Genomic DNA, 25356 nt, shown 5'->3' with positions numbered 1-25356 from the left:
AGTCACCTGAGGATGTTACTAAAATGGCATTTCTAATTCCTGTTTTTATGCCAGTATCAGGCTGTTTTGATTACAGTGGCCTTGTAATACAGTTTGATATCAGGTATTGTGATTCCTCCTGCTTTGTCCTTCTTTCTCAAAATTGCTGCAGCTATTCGGGGTCGTTTATGGTTCCATATAAATTTCTGAAATGTTTGTTCTATATCTGTGAAATATGTCATGGGTACTCTAATAGGGATTGCATAGAATCTATAAATTGCTTTGGATAGTATGGCCATTTTCATATTGTTAATTCTTCCAATCCATGAGCATGGTACATGCTTCCATTTGTTTGTGTCTTCCTTAATTTCTTTCTTCAGTGTTGTGTAGTTTTCTGAGTACAGGTTTTTTGCCTCCTTGGTGAGGTTTATTCCTAGGTACATTATTTTTCTTGTTGCTGTATCAAATGGGATTTTTTTCCTGATTTCTGTTTCTGCAGTTTCGTTGTTGGTGTACAGGAATGCCTTTGATTTCTCAGTATTGACTTTGTATCCAGCTGTTTTGCAAAATTCATGTATTAGGTCAGGTAGTTTTTTGGTGGAGTCTATAGGATTTTCCATGTACACTATCATGTCATCTGCAAACAGTGACAGTTTCATTTCCTCCTTTCCAATTTGGATGCCTTTTATTTCTTTTTCTTGTCTGATTGCTGTGGCTAGGACTTCCAATACTATGTTGAATAGGAGTGGTGAGAGAGGGCATCCTTGTCTTGCTCCTGATGTTAGTGGGAAAGCTCTAAGTTTTTGTCCATTGAGTATGATGTTGGCTGTAGGTCTCTCATATATGGCCTTTATGATGTTGAGGAATGCTCCCTGTACTCCCACTTTGCAGAGAGTTTTTATCAGAAATGGGTGCTGTATCTTACCAAATGCTTTTTCTGCATCTATTGATAGGATCGTGTGATTTTTGTCTCTGCTGTTGTTGATGTGATGTATTATGTGTATTGATTTGCGAATATTGTACCATTCTTGCATCCCTGAGATGAATCCCACTTGGTCATGGTGTATGATCTTTTTAATGTATTGCTTGATGTGGTTTGCCAATATTTTGTTGAGAATGTTAGCGTCTGTTTTCATCAGCAATATTTGCCTGAAGTTTTCTTTCTTCGTTGTGTCTTTATCTGGTTTTGGGATTAGGATGATGCTGGCTTCATAAAAAGAGTTTGGGAGTCTTCCATCAGTTTGGATTTTTTCGAATAGTCTGTGAAGGATAGGGGTTAGCTCTTCCTTAAATGCTTTGTAGAATTCTCCTGTGACACCATCTGGTCCAGGGCTTTTGTGTGTTGGGAGTATTTTGATGACTGCTTCAATTTCGTCTGCTGTTATTGGTCTGTTCAGGTTTTCTGCTTCTTCTTCATTCAGTTTTGGAAGATTACATTTTTCTAGAAATGTGTACATTTCACCTAGGTTTTCAAATTTCTTGGCATACAGTTCTTTGTAGTAATTTCTTACATTCCTTTGTATTTCTGTGGTATCAGTTGTAATCTCTCCTCTTTCATTTCTAATTGTGTTTATTTGGATCCTCTCTCTTTTTTTCTTGATGAGTCTGCTTAAAGGCTTGTCGATTTTGTTTATCTTTTCAAAGAACCAGATCCTGGATTCATTGATCCTTAGAATTGTGCTTTTATTCTCTATGTCATTTAACTCTGCTCTGATCTTGGTTATTTCCTTCCTTCTGCTTGCTCTGGGCTGTCTTTGTTGTTGTTCCTCCAGTTCTTGTAGGCATAGGGTTAGGTTGTTTGTTTGAAATGCTTCTATCTTTTTAAGGTAGGCCTGTATTGCTATGAACTTCCCTCTCAAGACTGCCTCTGCTGTGTCCCATAAGTTTTGGGTTGTTGTGAGTTCATTTTCATTTGTTTCCAGAAAGTTTTTGATTTCTTCTCTAATCTCGTTCTTGAGCCATTCATTGTTTAATAGCATGCTATTCAGTCTCCATGATTTTGAGTGTTTTGGGTTTTTTCCTTTGGGATTGGCTTCTAGTTTCAGCCCCTTGTGGTCAGAGAAAATGCTTGATATGATTTCAATTTTCTGAATTTGTTGAGGCTTGTTTTGTGTCCTATCATGTGGTCTATCTTTGAAAAAGTTCCATGTACACTTGAAAAGAATGTGTATCTTGCTTCTTTGGGATGAAAAGCTCTATATATATCCGTTAAGTCCATTTCCTCTAGGGTATTGTTAAGTGACACAATATCCTTGTTGATATTTTGTTTGGAAGACCTGTCCAATTTTGATAGTGGAGTATTAAAGTCCCCTACTATAATTGTGTTGCTGTCAATATCTTTCTTTGATATTCACTTTTTTACATCACTTTTTTCCAGAAAATAGCCCTATATTGATAAGGCTAAAAACTTGGGTAAGAAAATGATACCTAACTAGTTTGATATAATGTGTGTTTGGAGATTGAATGGCTTTGACTTTGGAAAGAAACAAAACAGACTGAGTATATGAAACCAATGAGAATTCTTAGCTATCATCGAATTATTTTGGGAAGCTATACACTGAATAACCAACTTTGCATTGTATAGTTTTCCTTGGGCAAGAAGAAACTTCTTTGAATACATTCTCTTGTTATTTTAGTATTTTCAGCTGTAGCTGTCCCCTTTATCCCTTAACTGAATAATGCTTGAGACAATGACCAGGAGTCTGTCACTAGTGAAGTTGAGCCTCATTTAAATTCAAGCATCTTGTCCAAAACAACTCTGTAATTACCCTGTGCTCCTTTTGTCTACTTGCTGCTTAATGTACATGCTGGAGAGGATGGGACATTGATGGTAGTTTGGAATGACTCTTCTTTTCAAGTGGATACATGGATATTTTGGGAAGCTTTTATCTCTAGAAATCAGTTTCATTGTGTTGTTTACTAGAAAACTGTCAAAGGGAACATGACTTTTGGTTGAACTCATTCATTTCCTTATTCAGTGAACATTAATTGATCAGTAACCAAAGGCCTGACTGTAGTAGGTGTTAAGTATACAATTGAAAGAAACATAGTGTCTTCCCCAGAAGCTAATAATCTGGGGTGGGCTGGAAGTAAAGGATTTATATTCTCGTTGTGTGACTGTGTTAGCCACCTTGTGTAGCAGGAGAACTGAAGGAATTTGGACCTGCTGGATTCCTCACTCTTGCCCCACCACTCAACATGGCCCAGTGCTATTACCCCCTGTGTGTGGTCCAGCCCTGTGGCTGAAAGGCAAAGGTATTCAGGCCCCTGAAACTTGGCTTGAATCCCTGCTGCTCCCTGTCTCAGCTGTGTCTTCCTGGACAGTTTACTTAGTCTTTCTTGGTTTCTCATGTATGAAATGGGGGGTATAAAAGGCCTCTCATAGGGTTGTTGGGAGAATTCAAGACACAACTTTTATCAGAGCATCTTCTGCATGATCGATGCTTCATTAGTGCTTAGGACGATTATATGTTTTTGGAATGTTTGCATGTTTGTGTGTGTTTCTCCCCTCTGCAAAGGAGATCTCTTCCACTTTTAGCATCCTCAAATTCTGAAATGTCAAAAGAGTAAACAAGGTCTGGAATTCGTGAACTGGTCAGAGGCCTTTTAACCCCTATGGTGGCCATGTGCATGAAAAAGCCCTAAACCTTGAATACCATTTGGCTGGAAGCATTGCTGACTCAACAGTAGGAAATAAGAATAATTATTTTAACATTTTAAGAAAATGAGAAAGTATCTCCACTAATAGATAAATAGTGAAGGAACAACTTCTTGCTACCACAGCTTTATTTATTTGAGACATTTTCCAGTTTTTCCTCTCACATGGTAGAATGTGTTGAATGGGTTGGTGCAGCTTTATTTTACCCAATTGAAAAAATACTTTTCTGAGGTTTTGCCCAACAGTCAAACCTGGTATTTTTATTTATGGCATTCTCTGCTGCACACCTGACTGACACCAAACACAGGAGCTCTGATTAATTTTGTGATTGTCTGGAAGAGTAATTTAGAATAACTGAGGTTCTTCAGGTTCTCAAGAGCCATTTCCTTTGGAAATGAGTGCAGTTTGAGTCTGGACAGAGTAGAGCAATTTGAAAATAATAGAGAACCTTAAGTTACTTTAAAGGGCTACATTTTGCAAACCTTTGGTGTTTGGAAACTGGAGAGCATCAGTAAGTGTCAATCTGGGCCACTGCAAAAATATGATTGCTGTCCTTAATAGCTAGAATCTTAAGAATGCAACTGCCTGCCTTCCACCCTCATTTTCCAGTGGTTTCAGTTGGGACCATTAACAGTTTACCAAGGAATAAAGTGCAGTTTGCTGGGGTAGAGTGTATATCTGCTTCTAAAAATTCAACTCACCTTGCCCTGCCTGGTGTGTCTCAGTTGGCTCGAGCATCATCCTGTAACTGAAAGGTTGCAGGTTTGATCCCTGGTATGGGTGGATACAGGAGGCAACCAATCCATGCTTCTCTTCACATTGATGTTTCTCTCTCTCTCCCTTCCTCTCACCCTTTCTCTCTCTCTCTAAAAGCAATGAAAAAAAAATCCTCAGGTGAAGATACAAAAAATTCAACTCACCAGCTCATTTTTCTCTTCTTGGTATTATTTCAAGTGGCTTTAAAGGGCCAGAAACCTGAAAATACCTTGCTTTCTCCCTCCTCCCTATCCCCAGACCCTTGAGACTGCATCTGAGCTCTGAAAGGGAGGGAAGATTTGCCCCCTCCAACTCTCAGTCCCAAGGGAGGATTTATCTCCTGAGACTTAAGACTACAATCCTGATTCTGCTCTACTCTTGTAGAATGCTGACTGAGTGGCTGATGGAGAAAATGCCAACTAAAGAAAATGCAAAACCACAGACACACTGTCAAGTTTCTAAAAACAAGCTCTGGAGACTTTCTCACACTTTTTATTCTTGCAAAGAAATAATGTTCCTCTATCTAAGATCTCCAACCTGACCATCTTCAAGTAAACTTCTCTCCTCCTTCAAGACCAAATGCAAATGCCACCTGTACCAGAAGCTTCCCTGAGAGCTTCGTGGAACTTCAATATGCTTACAGCATTTGGCTCATGTACCATCTGGCTCCCTAACCAGCAAATAATCTTCTTCAGGGAAGAGTTATGAGTTATGCCACTTTTTATTTCCAACTTGTATTGAAGAGAGATTGTGAACGGACACTCAGTATATCCCTGCTTTACGCCTGGGGAGGAGATGCAAGCACTCTCTTCCTAGAGGGACAGGAAGCATAAACCCCTCAGGGGCTGGGTACTAAGGATTTCTTAATGCATCTCTTGCTTTGACTATTTCTTTTGTCATTGGTAAGTGTACTCTGGATTTACTTTTTCATATCAGAGTGGTCATATCTGACTCATGCAATATGGGAGATGGGCAAACTCACATTTCTAATCTTTTATTTGATTCCAAGTATTTAGGTGTTTTAAAACACAGCTGGGATTTCTTTTCATCAGATGTGGTAAAACATGCAGACATGACAGTCACAAAGGGAAAAGTGTTCATGCTCACAGATGCCTAGAAACAGGAAGTGCATCACTTCATGAAGGTCAGTCAGGAGGCAGAGGGAGTGAGTGGGAAACTCAGCAAGAGCCTTTATTGTGGCTTCTACAGGAAGGAAACTTCATCGCAGGGTAAACAGGTTTGGAATTGGCCAGTTTGTATTTCAGCTGACTCTGAGGCATATGGGTATGCAATCTATGTAATCCATCTATTATCTTCCTATCTAATCATACCATATCTTTCATATAAAAACAAGTTCCTGGGTTAGAACCAAAAGGGATATTTGCAATTTGTATTAATTTTTTTAAGAAAGGGAGGGAGAAAGAGAGGGAGAGAAACATTGATTGGCTGTCTCCTACACACTCCCAACTGGGAACCTGGTCTGCAATCCAGGCATGTGCCCTAACAGGGAATCGACCCAGCAACTTCTCAGTTTGCAGGATAACACCCAATGCACTGAGCCATACCAGTCAGGGCTAAGTCTTAATTTTAGAGCTTGCTGTCTGGTTCAGCTTTCACTGAGCAGATAGATGGATGTATTTCATAGCCCTAAAATTACAGCTTGTAAGGAGACTGCCTAGTCAGTCTACTTGGAGGGTGCTTTATGAACACTCACTTCAGGGACTGTTCCATGAGTCACTTAATCACCAAACAGCCCTTTCTTGGTTTAAGAATGACATTTTTGATTCCAGGCAAAACCTCAGGGGAAACACTGCTTAGGTTGTCATTCTGATTCAGAAATCAGACCAATGAGTATGTCCAGGGATGCCTTCTATAAAAAAAAACAAAAAAAATACCCCATTTCCAAAGCAGACAAATGATTTAAGCAAGGATTTGCCTCTGACTGCTTAACAAATAAACACCTCCAATGAATGGAAGCATTTTTTAAAACAAAAACATTACAAATAAGCTTGTCAAAGAGGGTGAGATCAGATAAATCTGTGAGTTAGGGGTTAGAAGAGAGCAGAGACTGACAGATCCTGCCATGATCCATCAGAAATGATAAGACAAAAATAACCAGCCTCTGGGGAAATAAGTCAATTTACAACAATATGATCTGCATTCAACTTTTCAAGACTGTCTCTGAAAAACGGGGTTCTCCAACATGATTTTGAAGGTTAAACAATTCTGCATCCAGTAACTGAAAACTCAATCTTTCAGTCATTAGAAAGAATACAAATAGCTGGGAGAACCAAGATGGCAGCGTAGGTGGACACACTGCACCTCCTCGCACAGCCAGAACTGACAGAAAATCAAATGGCAAGGAAGTCCGACACCAAGGAAATAAAAAATAAACATTCATCCAGACTGGTAGGAGGGGCGGATGGGCAGCCGGGGCGGGGCGGAGAGGACTCGCGTTGCCGTGGTGGGATCAAGACTGTCAGAGTGTGGGATGAACAGGAAGGCAGTCTGACCACTGGCAGACCCTGCTGCCCCACATTTGCGCAGATAGGCCGAGAGGGCCGGACTCAGAGTGGCAGAGAATGGGGCAGGCAGAGTGGCGGGTAGCACCCTGCGGCCCCACATTGGTGTGCAGATAAGCCGGACAAATGGCAGGGAGGGAAGCAGACCGCGCAACCCAGGGCTCCAGCACAGAGAAATAAAGCCTCAAACCTCTGATTGAAAACACCCATGGGGGTTGGGGCGGCAGCAGGAAAGACTCCCAGCCTCACAGGAGAGGTCGTTGGAGAGACCCACAGGGGCCCGGGGTGTGCACAAGCCACCCACTCGGGAACCAGCACCAGAGGGGCCCAGTTAGATTGTGGGTAGCAGAGTGAAAGACTGAAATCCGGTTGAGAGGGGAGCGAGTGCCATTACTCCCTCTCGGCCCCTCCCCCACATACTGTGTCACAGCACAGCAACCAGTGTTACCCCGCCCCGCCCCGGTGAACACCTAAGGCTCCACCCCTTAAAGTAACAGAGCGCCAAGACAAAAAAAAAATGGCCCAAATGACAGAACACTTCAAAGCTCCAGAAAAAAAAAAATATACAACTAAGCGAGGAAGAGATAGCCAACCTATCGGATACACAGTTCAAAACACTGGTTATCAAGACCCTCACAGAATTGGTTGAATCTGTTCAAAAACCAGATGAAAAAATGAAGCCTATCCTAAGAGAAACAAAGGAAAATGTACAGGGAACCAATAGTGATGTGAAGGAAACTGGGACTCAAATCAACGGTATGGACCAGAAGGAAGAAATAAACATGCACCCAGAAAAGAATGAAGAAACAAGAATTCAGAAAAATGAGGAGAGGCTTAGGAACCTCCGGGACATCTTGAAACGTTCCAACATCCGAATTATAGGGGTGCCAGAAGGAGAAGAGGAAGAACCAAAAATTGAAAACTTATTTGAACAAGTAATGAAGGAGAACTTCCCTAATCTGGCAAAGGAAATAGACTTCCAGGAAGTCCAGGAAGCTCAGGGAGTCCCAAAGAAGCTGGACCCAAGGAGGAACACACCAAGGCACATCATAATTACATTACCCAAGATTAAAAATAAGGAGAGAATCTTAGAAGCAGCAAGAGAAAAGGAGGCAGTTACCTACAAAGGTCTTCCCATAAGACTGTCAGCTGATTTCTCCAAAGAGACCTTACAGGCAAGAAGGGACTGGCAAGAAGTATTCCAAGTCATGAAAGGCAAGGACCTACATCCAAGATTACTGTATCCAGAAAAGCTATCATTTAGAATGGAAGGGAATATAAAGTGCTTCTCAGATAAGGTCAAGTTCAAGGAGTTCATCATCACCAAGCCCTTATTATATGAAATGTTAAAGGGAGTTACCTAAGAAAAAGAAGATCAAAAATATGAACAGTAAAAATGACAGCAAACTCACACCTAGTTATTAACGACCACACCTAAAACAAAAACAAGAGCAAACTAGGCAAACAACTAGAACAGGAACAGAACCAGAGAGATGGAGATCACATGGAGGGTTGTCAATAGGGGAGTGGGAGGGGGAGGGGGGGAAGGTACAGAGAATAAGTAGCATAGATGATAGGTGGAAAATAGACAGGGGGAGGGTAAGAATAGTGTAGGAAATGTAGAAGCCAAAGAACTTATAATTATGACCATGGACATGAACTCTAGGGGGGGAATGTGGGAGGGAGGGGGTGGGCAGGATGGAGTGGAGTGAGGGCGGGGGAATGGGACAACTGTAATAGCATAATCAATAAATATATTTTAAAAAAAGAAAGAATACAAAGAACTTCTATGATTATGGGCTGACACCTTCTCCTTTTCCTACTTGCAAAAGTAGACATGTGTGGTACACTGATTGTAAAAATGTACTAAATTCTTCATACCTTGTATCCACGCCCATTGCATGATCAATAGCTGTCAATGACTGGCTCTGGCAAATAAAATGCGGTAGAAGAGAGACAGTGTGCACTCCAAGTTTTGGCTTCAAGAGGCCTGTGTTCTTCTGCTTTCCTTCTAATGCACCTATGAGAACAAATCCAGTGAGTCTGCTGGATGTTTAGATGCCCAGTCACTCCATTGTCCTAGTCAACACCCAGTCATCATCCACCAGGCAGGAAGACCATGCCTGAAGATACATATGTGAGCCCACTGAAGTTAGCTGAGCCTGGTCCATATCAGCAGTGCTACCTGGTTGACCAACACAACACAAGAGGAACTTAATGTTTATTACATGCCGTTGAGGTTTTATGGTTGCTTGTTATGCAATAGATAACTGGTGCCAGATGCACAAAAGCTTTGGTATTTGGCAGAAAGATTAGAGAGTGTGCATTCCAGGTCTTATTCATTTTATTGTCCTGGAAATCTCTCTGATTCATCTACTGTTCATCATTACCACTGCCATTCATTTAGACTGTCATCTTTGTCTATTGAAACTTCTCATATTGTCTGATACCACTCTGCACTTCCCTCCAGGTATCAGTATGATTTTCCCCAGTTTTGGAAGATTCTCAACAAAAATTTGTTGAGAAAGAAAGTAATGCATGAACATTTATTGGGCATTTTCCTTATTCCAAGTATTTAATTAAGCTCATAAGTAAGGCTAATCACAAACATAACCATAATCATAATAAAATAACAAACAGTATTTATTGAGAACTTCTGTGTACCAGGCCTTTAGTTAAGAATTTACATGCTTTATTTCACTCTTCATAAAAACCCTAAGAGGTTGGTTTTATCAGTGTTCTCATGACACAGATAAGGAGCCATTCTAAGTTACTTGGCCTAGATCATAGAGCAGGTAATGGGGCAGGCAGACCATATACATATATGCTCTTATTGGATGATCTATGGGAAAGCTCCTGGCCCCAAAGTAGCCTCACTCCTTATTTGATTTTTGTAGGAACTAAAGATCCATTTAGGTATGTGGCTACATGCTCATCTTTCCAGAAACCCAGGATTCTCCTCAAAGAGAATGTACATGCATTGGAGGAAGGGAGAGAGAAGGAAAGACTGGGAGAAAAGAAATGGCTTTTCCCAGACATGGAGGGAAACCTGGACTGAGTAGGTAAGCCTTTATATTTTCTGCAGCTTAAAAAAGTGTAAAATAATTAAAGCAAAACTGGTAGCAAAACTCCTGAAATATATACTCCACACTCTTTCAGTGACTCTTTCCTTTCAGACTGAGCAGCTTCATGTTGGGGAGCCTGAAATCACAGTCTATCATTTTATTTGGCCTCATACAGCAGTGAAAATTCCCAACTTTGCTTTCACCATTAGTGCTCTACAGGGGCACATCTGTGTTCTTCTGAGCCTTGTTTTCTCTGTCCTCAGGTTATCACCTCAAATGTGAGAGTCCTAGGAGAGCAGGTTTCCCTTGCTTGATGTAAACTGGTTAGCAAGGGAGCAGCCATGATGAATGGAGTGCCACACAGCACTCTAGTCATGGAGGGTGAAAAATGCTTGCCTTCACCGTAGATGCCACTTTTTTCTCATACCCCATGTTTAATCTATCTGCAAACCCTATTGGCTCCACCTTTATAATATGTACAGAATGTGACCACTGGGCCATTTTCATTTTGTCTAGGTGGCTGTATCACCTGCAGACAGCTCCCCTGTCCTAAAAGCACAGACAGACTAGTGCTGTTATAATATGAGATCATGTCATTCTTCTATTCATTCTTCTAAAACTACCCATGGCTCCCAGCTCATTCTTAGAAAAGCTGAATTTCTTCTAGGGCTCCACAAAGCCCTACAATGTGTAACTGGCCCTTCTCCTCACTCATTCCACTGAAGACACACGGACCTTCTTCCTGACACACGGACCTTTCTACAACATGCCCAGTCTACTCCCACCTCAGGGTACTTTCATTTGTGGCCTCCCAGATATCCTTAAGGTCCCTCCCTCACTTCCTTCAAGTCTTTGCCCAATGTGACCTTTATTGTGATCCCTATATGTAAACCAATGTCATCTTTGCTTGGGCCATAACATTTAAACATTGTAACCTACTTCTATCCTTCCTACTGTCTGTTTCTGCTTTTTTCTTACTCCATAAAACTCTCACCTTTTAAAATATTATACAACTTATTATTTATTGATCTTCTCCTGTATAGACCATAGAGACCAGAGGTTATTGCCTCTTTGGCTTACTTGACATGGTCTGACACATACTATATTTTCAATGAATTTATGTTGAGTACATGGATGAACTTTAAAAGGATGTAATTTGGTGTGGTGTTTAAGAACATGGACCATGGAATCCTGGTTGGATTGTTCAGTTGGCTGAAGCATCATCCTGATACACCAAGGTTGCAGGTTTGATCCCTTGTCAGGGCACATATAGGAGTCAAGCAATGAATGTATGGATGAGTGGAGCAACAAATTGATCTCTCTCTCTCTCTCCTCCTCCTCCCTACTCTCTCTAAAAATCAATCAATAAAAAAAATAAAGAGAGAACATGGACCATGGAGTCAGACTGCCTGAGTCAAAATTCCATCTCCACACCTTAACAGTCTTAGGACACTTTTATTTATTTATTTTAAAAGTATATTTGTATATTTCATTGATTATGCTACTACAGTCATCCCAATTTTTCCCCCTTTATCCCCCCTCCGCCTTGGAACCCCAACCCTCCAGCATTCCCCCTCACACCCCATAGTTCATGTCCATGGATTGTACATATAAGTTCTTAGGATTCTGTTTCCTATACCATTTTTGGCCTCTCCCCATCTATTTTATGGCTACCGATTATGCTTCTTCTTCCCTGTACATTTTCCTCCCTATTCCTCCTCATCCTCTCCCCACTGAAAACCCTCCATATGATGTCCATTTCTCTGATTCTGTTACTGTTCTAGTTGTTTGCTTAGTTTTTGTTTTCATTGTTTTTCTTTTCTTTTTTTGTTTTTAGGTGATAGCCTTGCTTGATAGAGTAATCTTGGATGTAGGTCCTTGCCTTTTATGACTTTGAATACTTCTTTCCAACCCTTTCTTGCCTGTAAGGTTTCTTTTGAGAAATCAGCTGATAGTCTTATGGGCACTCCTTTGTAGGTAACTGTCTCCTTCCCTCTTGCTTCTTTTAGGATTCTCTCTTTATCTTTAATCTGGGGTAACTTAATGATGATGTGCCTTGGTGTGTTCCTCTTTGAGTCCAATTTCTTTGGGACTCTCTGGGCTTTCTGGACTTCCTGGAAGTCTATTTCCTTTGCCAGATTGGAGAAGTTTTTTTTCATTATTTGTTCATATAAGTTTTCAATTTCTTGCTGTTGTTCTCCTTCTGGCACCCCTATAATTCAGGTATTGGAATGTTTAAAGTTGTCCCAGAAGTTCCTAAGCCTTTCCTCATTTTTTAAATTCTTGTTTCTTCATTCTGTTCCTGTTAGATGTTTATTTCTTTCTTTTGTTCCAAATAATTGATTTGAGTACTGGTTTCCTTCCTGTCACTATTGGTCCCCTGAATATTTTGCTTTATTTCACTTTGAGTATCCTTCATTTGTTCCTTCATTTTTGACCAAGCTCAGTCAATTCTGTGAGCATTTTGATTACTAGGACTTTGAACTCTGCATCAGAATGGTTGGCTATCTCCTCATCGCTTAGCTCTCTTTCTGGAGTTTTGCTCTGTTCTTTCATTTGGGCCATATTTCTTTGTGTCGGCACACCTGTTAAGTTATAAGGGGGCTGAGCCTTAGATATTCACCTGTCCAGGGCAACCCTCCTTGCTGTGCTGCAGCACTATCTGTGGGGGAGGGGTCAGAGAGGAAACAATGCAGCTGGCCTGCTCACCTCTAGCTCCACTTTCCAACGAACCCTTGTGTGAGACTGGGAGTTTCTCCCACCTTGGCAAACCCTGCCATGGTCCACAGCTCTGAGTCTCAGTTTCGCTTTCAGTCAGCCCTGCCCCACATGGTCTGCCGCCTTGCCTTGGGTTTTCTCATCCAGCCCCTGCCTCACAGCTCAGTCTGGTCTGCCCCTTTGCCATGGGTCCTTGAAGCCAGCCCCACACACGATGTCCTCTGCCTTGCCTCGGGTTCTCTCCGTCAGCCCATCTTACCAGTCTGGTTGGTCTGGTTGACTGTTTCTTTAATTCCTTGGTTGTCAGAGTTCCATGAAGTTTGATATTCTGGCACTTTTGGTTGTTTATTGACTTTTGTTTATTGATGCCTCCATCTTGGCCAGAACTCTAGGACACTTTACTTTTATAAGTCCCAGTTTCTTTACCTGCAAATTGGTTATGATAATAGAATACAACTTAGGAGGGGATTCACATTGAATACTAAGCCCAGTGTCCAGCATACATTGAATTCTAAACAGATATCATTATTATACAATTTAAAAATCAGTATTTGAATCCTTCTTTTGGTTTCTTCGGAGATACAGTGATTTCAGAAGAAAAATAATGTATAGGGGTAGGGTGTTAGTATTCAATGAATAGTTCAGCTCATTGAATCTTCACAGCAATCCCAGGAAACAGTGTCGTTTTCTTTATTCAAAAGATGAGGCCATGCTTTCTTAGCCAAGTTGGGTAGGTAACATATCCAAGGTCACAAAAGAGGCAGAGCTGGGATTCACCTCCACGTTTGTTGTACCCAATTGGCCTTATGCTTGCTTCTAAGACACCTTCCTTCTCCTTACTCCAGAAGTAATAACTTCCAGACCTTCACATTCCCTGAACACTTCTGCTCTTCCCTAGCTCTGAGAGTTTATTTTCTTTCTGTCTATACTCTCCTTTTCCTCCACTTGTGCCCCTTAATTTATTTCCTATCTTTTCAGGTCCTGCTCAAATGCTACTTCCTCCCTTTAGCTCTTCTGACAGTCTTCAGATTTAACCTCTTCTTCTGCTCTGCTTAAGACAGTCACTTCCTTTCTATGTCTTTTAGTTATTCTGTACCATCTACTTCCTACATAAGGTTGGGTTCTCCTTGAGTTCAGACTCTGCACAAGGCTCAACTCTGTGTCGCCATGGTACTAGCAGCCCGTAGAGTCAAAACATAAGCAAATCCAACACCCAGGATTTCAACCATGCCAAGTCACAATGCTACCATTACATTAGCTATTTTAAATAATCAGGGAATGTAAATAAGTCTGTCACAGTCAATGCATGTCAGCAAAACCTATGGGAAAAATGTGTGGAAGAGTTCATTGTGTGCCCGCCAGTGACCAGTACAGGAAACATATTGATTAAGTGACCAGAAAAATAAGAGGTAATATTCTATCAATATCCTCAAGAAAAGGAATGACAAGATTGTGAGTTATGGAGTAATACTGAATAAAGAGAATTTGCCAAACTGATACAGGGCTATAAACACAAAATCATATACATAGTATATTACACATTGGGTGAGAGGAACATTTCAGAAGTAATTTTAGTATAAGCAGTTTTTGTCTGAACAGAATAGGCATTCAGTACATGTTTGCTAAATTGTGGAATTAATTAGAATAACATAGTCTGGCTAAGATGGAGGCATAGGTACAACACTTTGCTTCCTTGCACAACCAAAAGGAGGATAACAACCAATCTAAGATCAATAAATAACCAAAAGTGCCAGAAAATCACACTGCATGGAACTCCAACAACCAAGGAATTAAAGAAAAAATCAACCAGAACAACCAGACTGGTAGGCTGGCTCAGAAAAACCTCAGCAAGGCAGGGGACTGGGTGGATGGGACTGGCTGTGGCGAGGAGGTGGGCTGTGTGAGTGGGGCTGACTAAAGGTGCAACTGAGACTCAGAGTTGACTGTGGACTATGGTGGTTGCAGTGGTGGGAGAAACTCCCAGTCTCACACAAAAGTCTATTGGAAAATCTGCTAGAGACAAGCAGGGGAGCTGCATTGTTCCCTCTCTGGCCCCTCCCCCACAGGCATCAAGGAGGGTTGCCCGGCCCTAGTGAATACATAAGGCCCCACCCCTTACAATATATCTGGTGTACTGAGACAAAGAAATATGGCCCAATCCACTGGGGAGAAAAGGCACACAACTGTAATTGAATAACAATAAAAATTAAACTTATTAAAAAATGTTCTCTTAATGTCATTTTAGTGGGGTTTCAGGAGAGTGTAGAAATAAACACGTGTATTCAATCTACCTCAAAAAAAAAAATATGGCCCAAATGAAAGAACAGAACAAAACCTCAGAAAGAGAACTAAGTGATGAGGAGGTAGTCCAACCTATATGATGGAGAATTTAAAGCTCTGGTAATCAAAATGGTCAGAGAACTGATTGAGCTTGGTCAAAAAATGAAAAAAAAAAACCCATGAAGGATACTGAAAGTGAAATAAAACAAAATATTCAAGGGACCAACAGTGACAGGAAGCAAACCAGTACTCAAATCTATGATTTGGAACAAAAGAAAGAAATAAATATCTAACAGGAACAGAATGAAGAAACAAGAATTTAAAAAATGAGGAAAGGCTTAGGAACTTCTGGGACAACTTTAAACATTCCAATACCTGAATTATAGGGGTGCCAGAAGGAGAAGAACAACAACAAGAAATTGAAAACTTATATGAACAAATAATGAAGGAAAACTTCTCCAATCTGGCAAAGGAAATAGACTTCCAGGAAGTCCAGAAAGCCCAGAGAGTCCCAAAGAAATTGGACTCAAAGAGGAACACACCAAGGCACATCATCATTAAGTTACCCCAGATTAAAGATAAAGAGAGAATCCTAAAAGAAGCAAGAGGGAAGGAGACAGTTACCTACAAAGGAGTGCCCATAAGACTATCAGCTGATTTCTCAAAAGAAACCTTACAGGCAAGAAAGGGTTGGAAAGAAGTATTCAAAGTCATAAAAGGCAAGGACCTACATCCAAGATTATTCTATCCAGTAAAGCTATCATTTAGAATGGAAGGGCATAAGGTCAGGCTAAAGGAGTTCATCATTACCAAGCCCTTAGTATATGAAATGTTAAAGGGACTTATCTAAGAAATGGAAGAAGATCAAATGACACTATGAACAATAAAATGACAACAAACACATAGCTATCAACAAATGAACCTAAAAGGGAAGAAAAACAATAGAAACAAAAACTAAGCAAACAACTAGAACAGGAACAGAATCAGAGAAATGGAGACCACATGGAGGGATTTCAGTGGTGAGGCAGAAGTGAGGAAAAGGGGGGAAAGTTACAGGGAAGAAGAAGCATAATTAGTAGGCATAAAATAGACAGGGAGAGATAAAAAATTGTATAAGAAACAGAGAATTCAAAGAATGTATATGTGCAACCCATGGACATGAACTAAGGGTGGGGGGAATGCTGAAGGATTGGAGGGCAGGGTGGAGGGGGGATAAAGGGGGAAAGTTGGGCAAACTGTAATAGCATAATCAATAAAAAATACTTTAAAAATTAGAATAAAATAAAGCACAAATTGTATGACTTTGAAATTGAGGGCTCCAAAAACATCAGGAAAAGAAAATTCTTTTCTATCCTTAAATAGTTTCCCATAATTTGGTGTATAAATAGAAATATATCTAAATGCTAAAGAGAGCATAAGTAATTGTAGATGGACTGAAGTGTGACAAGTAATTTTATTGGAAAGGAAATTCATCTTGTCACTTATTACCTGCAATCCAAATTTATCCAAGACCAGTCAGGAGGCAATTTCATTTCATCCAGGATAAACCAGAGTTTAATATACCAAAACTTGTCATCTCGAATGTCTGAAGTAGTCATTCACATGTTTGGTTCCCTCTTGTTTAGAATGTTTGTTGTTACAAATAACAAGATGCCTTGATTTTTCTAAAATTTTGCACAGTACAACCTCATGATAACAGGATTTTCTGTAGAATGGCTCTTTGTGGGAAAGATTGTAGTTGCTGAGTTACAAAGACCACTGTATTTTCTTTTAAGGCAGACAGTCTTGATGGTCTCACACTACGAAAGCCCTGCCTGCCCAGGACAGGTGTATGGTGAGGCATTAGTTGTTCACTGGTTTTTCTCATCCTTCAGTTGAATATTCCCCTTCGCTGTTGTTTCAACAATGTCAGTCACAATCTAGCAATGTCAGAACCTGGCTCAGTCTATCTCATGATGGTTATTTTTCATCCTTCTCCATTTGGCTTTGTGCCCTGGGAGGCTAATCTCTGTGGACTGCAAAATTCAGGATCTCCTGCCCTTGGCTTCTGTTTAAGTTTCACTAATTATGGGGTACAGGGGAGGTTGAAAAACAGGAGAGTGAATTTGGGGATTTTAATTCCACGAGGACATGATCTAGCTCTTTTTTGTTTTGTTTAAGCCGTTGCTTCTCCTGAGCATCTGTCTTACAACTATAGCAACCTATTCCAAGTTCCAGAAACTCTACCTCTCCTTATGTCTTCATGCCTGAAAGTGATGGGGGATCACAACTAACCATTCTTGGTTTTCCTTAATCTTACCCACAACTTTATAGACCCTCTTAAACTTTCCCCAACACCTTCACTTAAGTGTGTCATGTTTCCTACTGACTCTGCTTGATGCATGCCCCAAGACCAGACTACATCAATAAAATACCTATTTGTATAATGTCTGCCCTAACATTTGCTCCTTGAAACACCATGCCTTTCTCTGACTACTTTATCTATGGTAGGGGTCCTGCCATTATCTCCCATCAAGGTATCCTGTTTATTTTCCTTATAGCACTTATAATCTGGAAGTATAGTGTTGATTTCTTATTTACCTGTTTATATTCTTTCTCTTATGGCAGAATGCAAGCTCCATGGGGCCAGTTATGATGTTTATTTTGTAAATTGCTCAATAGTAATTTGGTGCATGGTGGAAATAAAATAAGGGAATGGATTTCTATCTTACCAGTTCAGGCCTGGTCAGAGAACCTGGGGTCAAGCACATGGCCATGACTTACAGTTCCTGGTCTGAAGCTCAGCTTTAGGCACAATAGGACAGTAATATTGTGGGGCCCTCTGAATTCTACGTTCAGCTTCAAGTTTGCACCAGCCTCTCTGTTGTTACATGTTACATATAAGAAGGAAGTAGGAGAATTTCCAGTCTGAAGTGGCTGCAGCTGGAGAAATAGGTCAGGCTAGTGATCTTTAAACTGCATTGGCATGGATAAGAAGTTTAAGGAATGTCCTACCTTTAGTAACTGGAAACATCATAGGTACTTGAAGTTTCAAAGGGAGAGTCAGTTATAGCATCTCTCCCACATGGGAGCCCAGAAAACTCACTACCATGTCATTCCTCAAGGAGTGGATTAAAAATGATTATGTGATTTAAAATGATTGTTATGGTTCTAAGATGTTTTGGCTGAAGAGCTCTTTTTGGTTTTTCATAGTTAGAAATGGCATCCATATTCCTATATGATATGGGACATATTTCCCACTGTGACATTTGGGAAATTTTCTTTCCTAGCGAACAAACAAACAAAGAAAACAAATGTGGAGATGATAGTCAAAAGCAGAACATGGAAGCGAGTGAGAGGGGGCTCAGATCCAGAAAAGTGCAAAGCCATGCAAATTGAAAGGAAATGATTACTAGTGAATGGGCAAATGGCTATTTGTAGAATGCATGGCAAAGAAGCAACCTCTTTTTTAAATTTATTAAAGTTGATCAAGCCTTTATTGTACTTCAAGTGAACTAACAACACAGATTCATATCTATAGAAAAGCATATCCTGAAGGTCAGAATAAAGTAATTGAGGATTTGAGTCTAAACAGTTTCTCAGAAACAAGATTATTGCAGTTCCTCCTTTAGTATTCCCTCGAGAATCAGTCTAATCAGTGTAAAGGCCTTGGAAGTGTTGCCCATTGTGCTTACACTGCTTTCTGCAGGACTCTTACAGCTGAACCACGTCTCTCTTAAAAATGATGAGCACTTTGCAATATCTAATAGGAGGCCCTTCATTATGCAGAGCCTTTGTGACCACCCTAGATGGGAATGTTTACAAGCCTTTCAGAGAAATGCCAGGTAAACTCTGAATCTAGTATATTAACCATAACTGGAAGTTTAATGGGACCTTAGACAAGGGGTGGAATGCAGGGATGAAGCTAAAAACTATGGATGATATAAAAATTGGTATGATGCTAATAATGGGGTTTATTTTCCTAATATATTTGTATTTAAGAGCCTTTTTTTTTTATTCTTGGATAATAGGTTCTAGGCATTCCAATTTCTACTTCAAAATAAATTTTGCAAGTACTAGCTTGCATTTTCAACTTAAAATGTCTTGCCTTTTTAATTTTTATCTAAATGCAATGGTGGCATAGGTTATATTATGGGAAGATAGATACAGGAGATTTCTAAATTGTTAGGAAGAATTGAGTCTCTATGCCAGTAGGTCTATTTTGAAAATGACTCATCTATCACTCTTTTTCTCTCTTTCATAGAGGACAGAATAGAATACCTTAGTAATTGCCCATAAATGAAGAAGAATTGATATTCTGTCCATCACATAACCTTGCCCTGTGCTTTCCCAAGAATAGAAACCATTTAAATTCTCATCATTCCCTTTAGTTTGTTGATCTTAAAAGCTTACAAGTTTCCCTGATCAGCATAAAATGTTATCACTTCTAATTTCTGAAAAGGTTCATACAAAAATAATATTCAGGGAATAATATTCAGAGAATTCAATAAGATATGCCCCAATCCCCAAACTTCCTTAAATTAAATGGTTTAACTTTTATACTATCAAGTGACTTGATTGTGAGCACATCAACATCTTGGATGGCACTCCATTCATCTTAAGTGTTTCTACTTAATTAGATTCAATAAGTGGATTGAATAATTAAAACAGAAACTTCTATTTTATTCTATTAGTTTGAACTGAAATGTCTTTAATCACATTGTATTTATACCACCCAAATCTCCCATTCTTTTCCTTTGCATTGAAGTTTATTTTAAAAAGCATGAAGTAAGATAAGATTTAACAATTATCTGGTTAATTTAGTTAGAAGATATAGCTCAAGTAGATGAATAGACCCAAGAGATTCAGATCTATGTGGAATATTGCCTATATGATCAAATCAACATCAATTACGTCCATATGAAGATTGTATAAGAATGTTCATAGTGACTTTTAATAATAGCCCCAAACTAGAAATATGACAAGTGTCCATCAGTAAGAGATTTAACAAGCAAATTGTGTATATCCATACAATAAAACACTACTCACTAAAATAAAAAAATAAAAGAGCTAAGTACTGATACATAAAACTAACTACTTGGATAAATCTCAAAAATGTTTGGTTACATAAAAGAAGCCAGACACAAAGGGATACACAATGTATGGTTGCATTTAAATGAAGCTCAGGGACTGTCAAAATTAGTCCACAGTGACAGTCATTAGAACCAAGCACCCTTCATGGGGTGATGACACCTGGTAGGGGAATTGGAGAGCTTCCTGCTTCCACCAGGCCAGTCAAGGGATGGAAAATGAGCTTCCATTATGTCCCTTGCTTTAGGGGACGTGTCTGTGAAGATGCTGCTGTGTGGAATGTCTGAGATTTTCCTGCCAATGTTTTCCTCTAGGACTTTTATGGTGTTATGACTTATATTTAAGTCTTTTATCCACCTTGAATTTATTGTTGTGTATGGTGTAAGTTGATGATCGAGTTTCATTTTTTTGCACGTTGCTGTCCAGATCTCCCAACACCATTTGTTGAAGAGGTTATTTTTGTTCCATTTTATGCTTCTACCTCCTTTGTCAAATGTTAATTGACCATAGAGACTTGGGTTTATCTCTGGACTCTCTGTTCTGTTCCATTGGTCTATGTGCCTGTTTTTATGCCAGTACCAGGCAGTTTTGATTACAGTGCCCTTGTAATACAGTTTGATATCAGGTATTGTAATTCCTGCTGCTGTGTTCTTCTTTCTCAAAATTGATGGAGCTATTTGGGGTCGTTTATGGTTCCATATAAATTTCTGAAATGTTGGTTCTGTATCTGTGAAATATGTCATGGGTACTCTAATAGGAATTGCATAGAATCTATAAATTGCTTTGGGTAGTATGGCCATTTTGATGATGTTAATTCTTCCAATCCATGAGCATGGTACATGTTGGTGGGAATGCAGACTGGTGAGGCCACTGTGGAAAACAGTATGGAATTTCCTTAGAAAACTAAAAATGGAACTGTCCTTTGACCCAGCAATTCCACTGCTGGGATTATACCCTAAGAAACCCGAAACACCAGTCCAAAAGAACCTATGCACCCCGATGTTCATAGCAGCACAATTTACAATAGCCAAGTACTGGAAGCAACCGAAGTGCCCATCAGCAAACGAGTGGATCCCAAAACTATGGTACATTTACACAATGGAATTCTACGCAGCAGAAAGACAGAAGGAGGTTATACCCTTTGCAACAGCATGGATGGAACTGGAGAGCATTATGCTAAGTGAAATAAGCCAGGCAGTGAGGCACAAACACCATATGATCTCACTTTTAACTGGAACATAATCAACAAAAGAAAAAAGCAAACAAAATATAACCAGAGACATTGAAATTAAGAACAATCTAACAATAGCCAGAGGGGAGTGGGGAGGGGATCATGTGAAGAGAGGTTTTCAGGAACTACTATAAAGGACACACAGACAGAATCAAGGGGGAGGATGGAGGTGGGGGAGGGAGGTGGGTTTGGCTGGGATGGGGTGGAGGGGTGGGGAGAAAATGCAGACAACTGTAATTGAATAACAATTTAAAAAAAAAAGAAAGTAAAAGAAAATGAGCTTCCAGCTTGGCCCCACTGACACCATTTGGGTGGGGGAATCAGAGTGCCACTTGCTTACGTGAATAGAAGATCAGCTCCATGGATAAAACTTCAACTCCCTGTTGGACCTTGCTAAGCCCTGGGAGGAATTGGGGGGTGGGGAGGGTGCCTTTGCCCTGTTGGTGTTTGTTTGGTGTAGCGTGGTCCTTTGGTTAGGGACAACAGGTTTCTCTGGGAGCTTCTTTGTCTGTTCTCACTGGTGGTTCAGAGCTGAAGGCTCCTGGGCTGTCCTGACCTGGATATACGGGAGGCAGTTAAGGAAGCCCAGAAACTCATTGTCATGTCACCCCCTGATTCCTGAGTTCCAAGGCAGTCTACCCTCTTCTCTCCACTTTTCGCAGTCTTCCTATGCTGTTTATTATTTAAGTTCAGAGATTTTTTTAGATGGAAGAGGATGGACTTGGGGTTACTTGAGGATGGGTATGGGGCTACTTTTTGAGGAGTTTGAGTTGGAAGACCTATGAAACTGTAAATAACCATGATTGTCAGTGAAAACAGCAGTCTGGGTCTCCAAAGAATCGCTGTCTTAGTGGGTTTTTTACTTGTGAGGAGAGTTGAATTTTCAATGGGCTCCTCACAATTTTCCAGAAGCTCCTGGTTCCAACATTAGTAACAGGCATTTACCTTTTGTGTTCAAGAGAATTCCTAAGAGGAAATACATTCTGCTTCATTTGAACAAGTGTAGTGAGAAGAATGAAAGTTCTCCAGGAAAACCTCAAATAGGAACTATTGAGAGAAAAATGTACCCTCTCCCTATGTTGAAACAGCACTGTATTCACATTAGAGGGAAAACACCAACCAATGTCTTAAATGGATTTGTTTTCAATTGCATGTTTCTTTTTTATTTTGTTGTATTTTATTTTTAAAATGTCTTTTTAAAATTATAAAATTTTGTACCATATCTATTATTGAATCATGACCTACAATCATTATATTAAGCACAACAAAATCAATACAAACTTTTTTGAAATCTTTAAATAAGAGGTTCCCACATACTCCATTGGCTGCCCCTCCAATGGCTTTGATATCTTTGTAAATGTCACTGCAGAGAGACCCATGCCACTCCTGGGCTCTTTGTTCATCCTCACCTCACTGACCCACCATTGTAATCTGACGAGGAGGCTTCCAAGACTAATCCTGTGATGCTGTACGTCAGAGGCTGGCAAATTACAGTCTGTGGGCCAAATGTGGCCCACCAGGTGTCTTGTAAATAAGGTTTAATTGCACCCTGACCAGTGTGGCTCCATTAGTTGGAGCATAGTCCTGTGTACCCACAAGTCATGGGTTCAATTTCCAGGCAGGGCACATACTTGGGTTGCAGGTTCTATCCCCAGGAGGCAACCAATTAATGTTTCTTTCTCACATCAATGCCCTCTTTTTCTCTCCCTCTCTCTCTCAAACCAATCAATAAAATATATTATATATAAAAATATATATAAGGTTTAATTGCAACACAGCCACATTCCTTCTTTTATGGACTATCTAAGGTGGATTTCAGGCTATAGTAAGGGCAGTAGAATCTGTATCACCCACAAAGCCAAAAATGTTTGTTATCTTCCTCTCTACAAATACAGTTTTCTCACCACCACTCTACATCCTGCTTACCTCAGCTACTGTCTCCTTTGCTGGCTCCTCCTCATCCTCCTGGTTTATGAACCCTGAAGCCTTCCAGAGCATAGTTTCTAGATGTCCCTTGATCTCATCATTGATTCTTTAGGCCAATGGTTCTCAACCCCAGCTACTTTTTAGAATCACTTGGAAAGCTTTATAAAAATATTTATTTCCTGGTGTCACCCATAGACATTTTGATTGAATTAGTTTGGTTTAGAATCTAGTCTTCAGTACTTTCAGAAAGCTCCCCAGGTGATTACAGGATTAGGAACAATCAATCTAGGAAACTTTGTCTAGTTTTAAGGTTTTTTTTAAGTTTTATATATATATAAGCTTATATATATTTATATATATATAAAACCTCAAACTATATATATACATACACACATACACATATATGTATATATATCAATATACAAATTAACTATATGTACAACTCCCAAATTGTACCTGCAGTCCCACTACCTCCCGTGCATTACATGTTCACAAATCCACTGCTTCATTGACATTTTCCACTTGGATTTCTATTAAGCATCTCAAACTGAACACATTTAAACCAGAACACTCAGTTTTCTCTCTGCTCCTCCTTATTTCGGTAACCAGTTTTCATTCTTTCAGTTGCACAGGACAAAAATGCAAGTCATTCTTGGCTCCTCCCTTTCTGTCATGTTCCAATTTTTAACCCATTAGCAAATTCATCTGTACCTTCAAAATCTATGATAATCCAACCACTTACCATCTCTCCTGCCATTGCCTGGTCCGAGCCATGAACATCTCTCCTGGGAATTTTGCAATAGTGTCTTTTTGCCATGGTCTCTTGATTTCTGACTGTTGCACCTCTGAAGTCTTTTTTAAAACAGAAGGCAGAATAATTGTGATAGAACGTGAGACAGATCTAATCACTCCTCTGTGCAAAGCCTGCTGATGGGTTCCCCTCTTCTTCAGAGTAAATACTAAAGTCATTACATCGGCCTGAAAGACTCAGCACCATCCAGCTTGCTGTTATTCTCTCTCCACCTTTGCCTCCTGACTGTTCCTCTTTGCTCCCTCAGGTTGAGATACACTGGGCTCCTGGCCATTCTTTGAACGTACCTTTTTCTTCAGCATATCTGCACTTCTCCCGAGAGTAAGCACTAGATATGCTAATGGTTCCTCTCAACTATTTCCTTCTCAAGGATGCTTGTTCTGACCACAATATCTGAAATAGCTTCCCTGAATCTTTTTATTTTTCTTCTCTTGCTTTACGTTTTTTTCTCCCCAAACATTTTCATATGATCTTTTTATTTTACTTACACTTTGTCTTTCCCTCTCTAGAATGTATGGTACAATTGCAGCAGGGCTGCTGTGGTACACAACCCCACAGGGTCATGCCATTGTCTGTGGGAAAGTGCCCCTGAGATTTGTGCAGTGCACACCCTGAGCAGTAGCACGCAGTGACCTTGCATTAAAGAAAACAGCTTAGTTTAGTTCCCTGCTGTACTTCCAGGACTTGCAACAGTGCCTGATGCAGAATAGACTCTTAATAATGTTTGTTAGATGAATTGTTGAACACATATCACTTATAATTTTGCCTGGATTGATGTTCAGAAAAGCAATGCTTTGAGCCAGTTTTCTAAACATTTAAAATGTAATCTTCTTCATTTTGACATTTTTATATATTTGAGTAAAGGATTTCCCCCCTTATTTAAAAAAAATTCCCAGTATCATTTCTCATTTTTCCTTTGGCTTTTCTCATGGACAAGATTAAATCTTTCATAAGTTATTTGACTAACAGCCCTATCATTCTTTATCACTGAACTCCATTTTTTTAAAATCACACTTTGTACCTAGCATTACACAAATACTTATTTATTTTATGTCTTTTTCTCTATTGAACTGTAAGCTCCATGAATGTAAGGATTTTGTTTTGTTCAAATCCCGGTCCATAGTAGGTGCTCAATAAATATTGGTTAAAAGGAAGGAAGAAAGCAAAGAAGGAAAGAGGGAAATTAGAAGGAAGGAAGGAAAGAAGGAAGAAAGGAAGGAAAGGATGGAGGAAAAATGATTGATGGATATAGTGCAACTTGGAGATCAGAAAAATTGGGACTAAGGGAGCTGGAGGCTTTCCTATAAGTCAGTGTATCTAATTCACACAGATAGGCAGAA

The 25356-nt window shown here is 39.8% G+C and overlaps 1 long non-coding RNA gene across 1 annotated transcript; it reads right to left on the bottom strand.

Moving 5' to 3' along the window:
• Positions 1–4344: 4344 nt before the first annotated feature.
• LOC128781530 (uncharacterized) lies at positions 4345–24274 on the bottom strand. Its single transcript, XR_008427522.2, has 3 exons — positions 23948–24274; positions 8797–8935; positions 4345–4503 (listed from the first exon to the last, which is right to left on the bottom strand). It is a non-coding gene; the product is annotated as an uncharacterized lncRNA (long non-coding RNA).
• Positions 24275–25356: the final 1082 nt, after the last annotated feature.

Source organism: Desmodus rotundus, chromosome 8, assembly GCF_022682495.2.
Source record: "Desmodus rotundus isolate HL8 chromosome 8, HLdesRot8A.1, whole genome shotgun sequence".
Lineage (NCBI taxonomy): Eukaryota > Metazoa > Chordata > Mammalia > Chiroptera > Phyllostomidae > Desmodus > Desmodus rotundus.
This window is presented reverse-complemented; position numbering and strand designations above follow the sequence as displayed.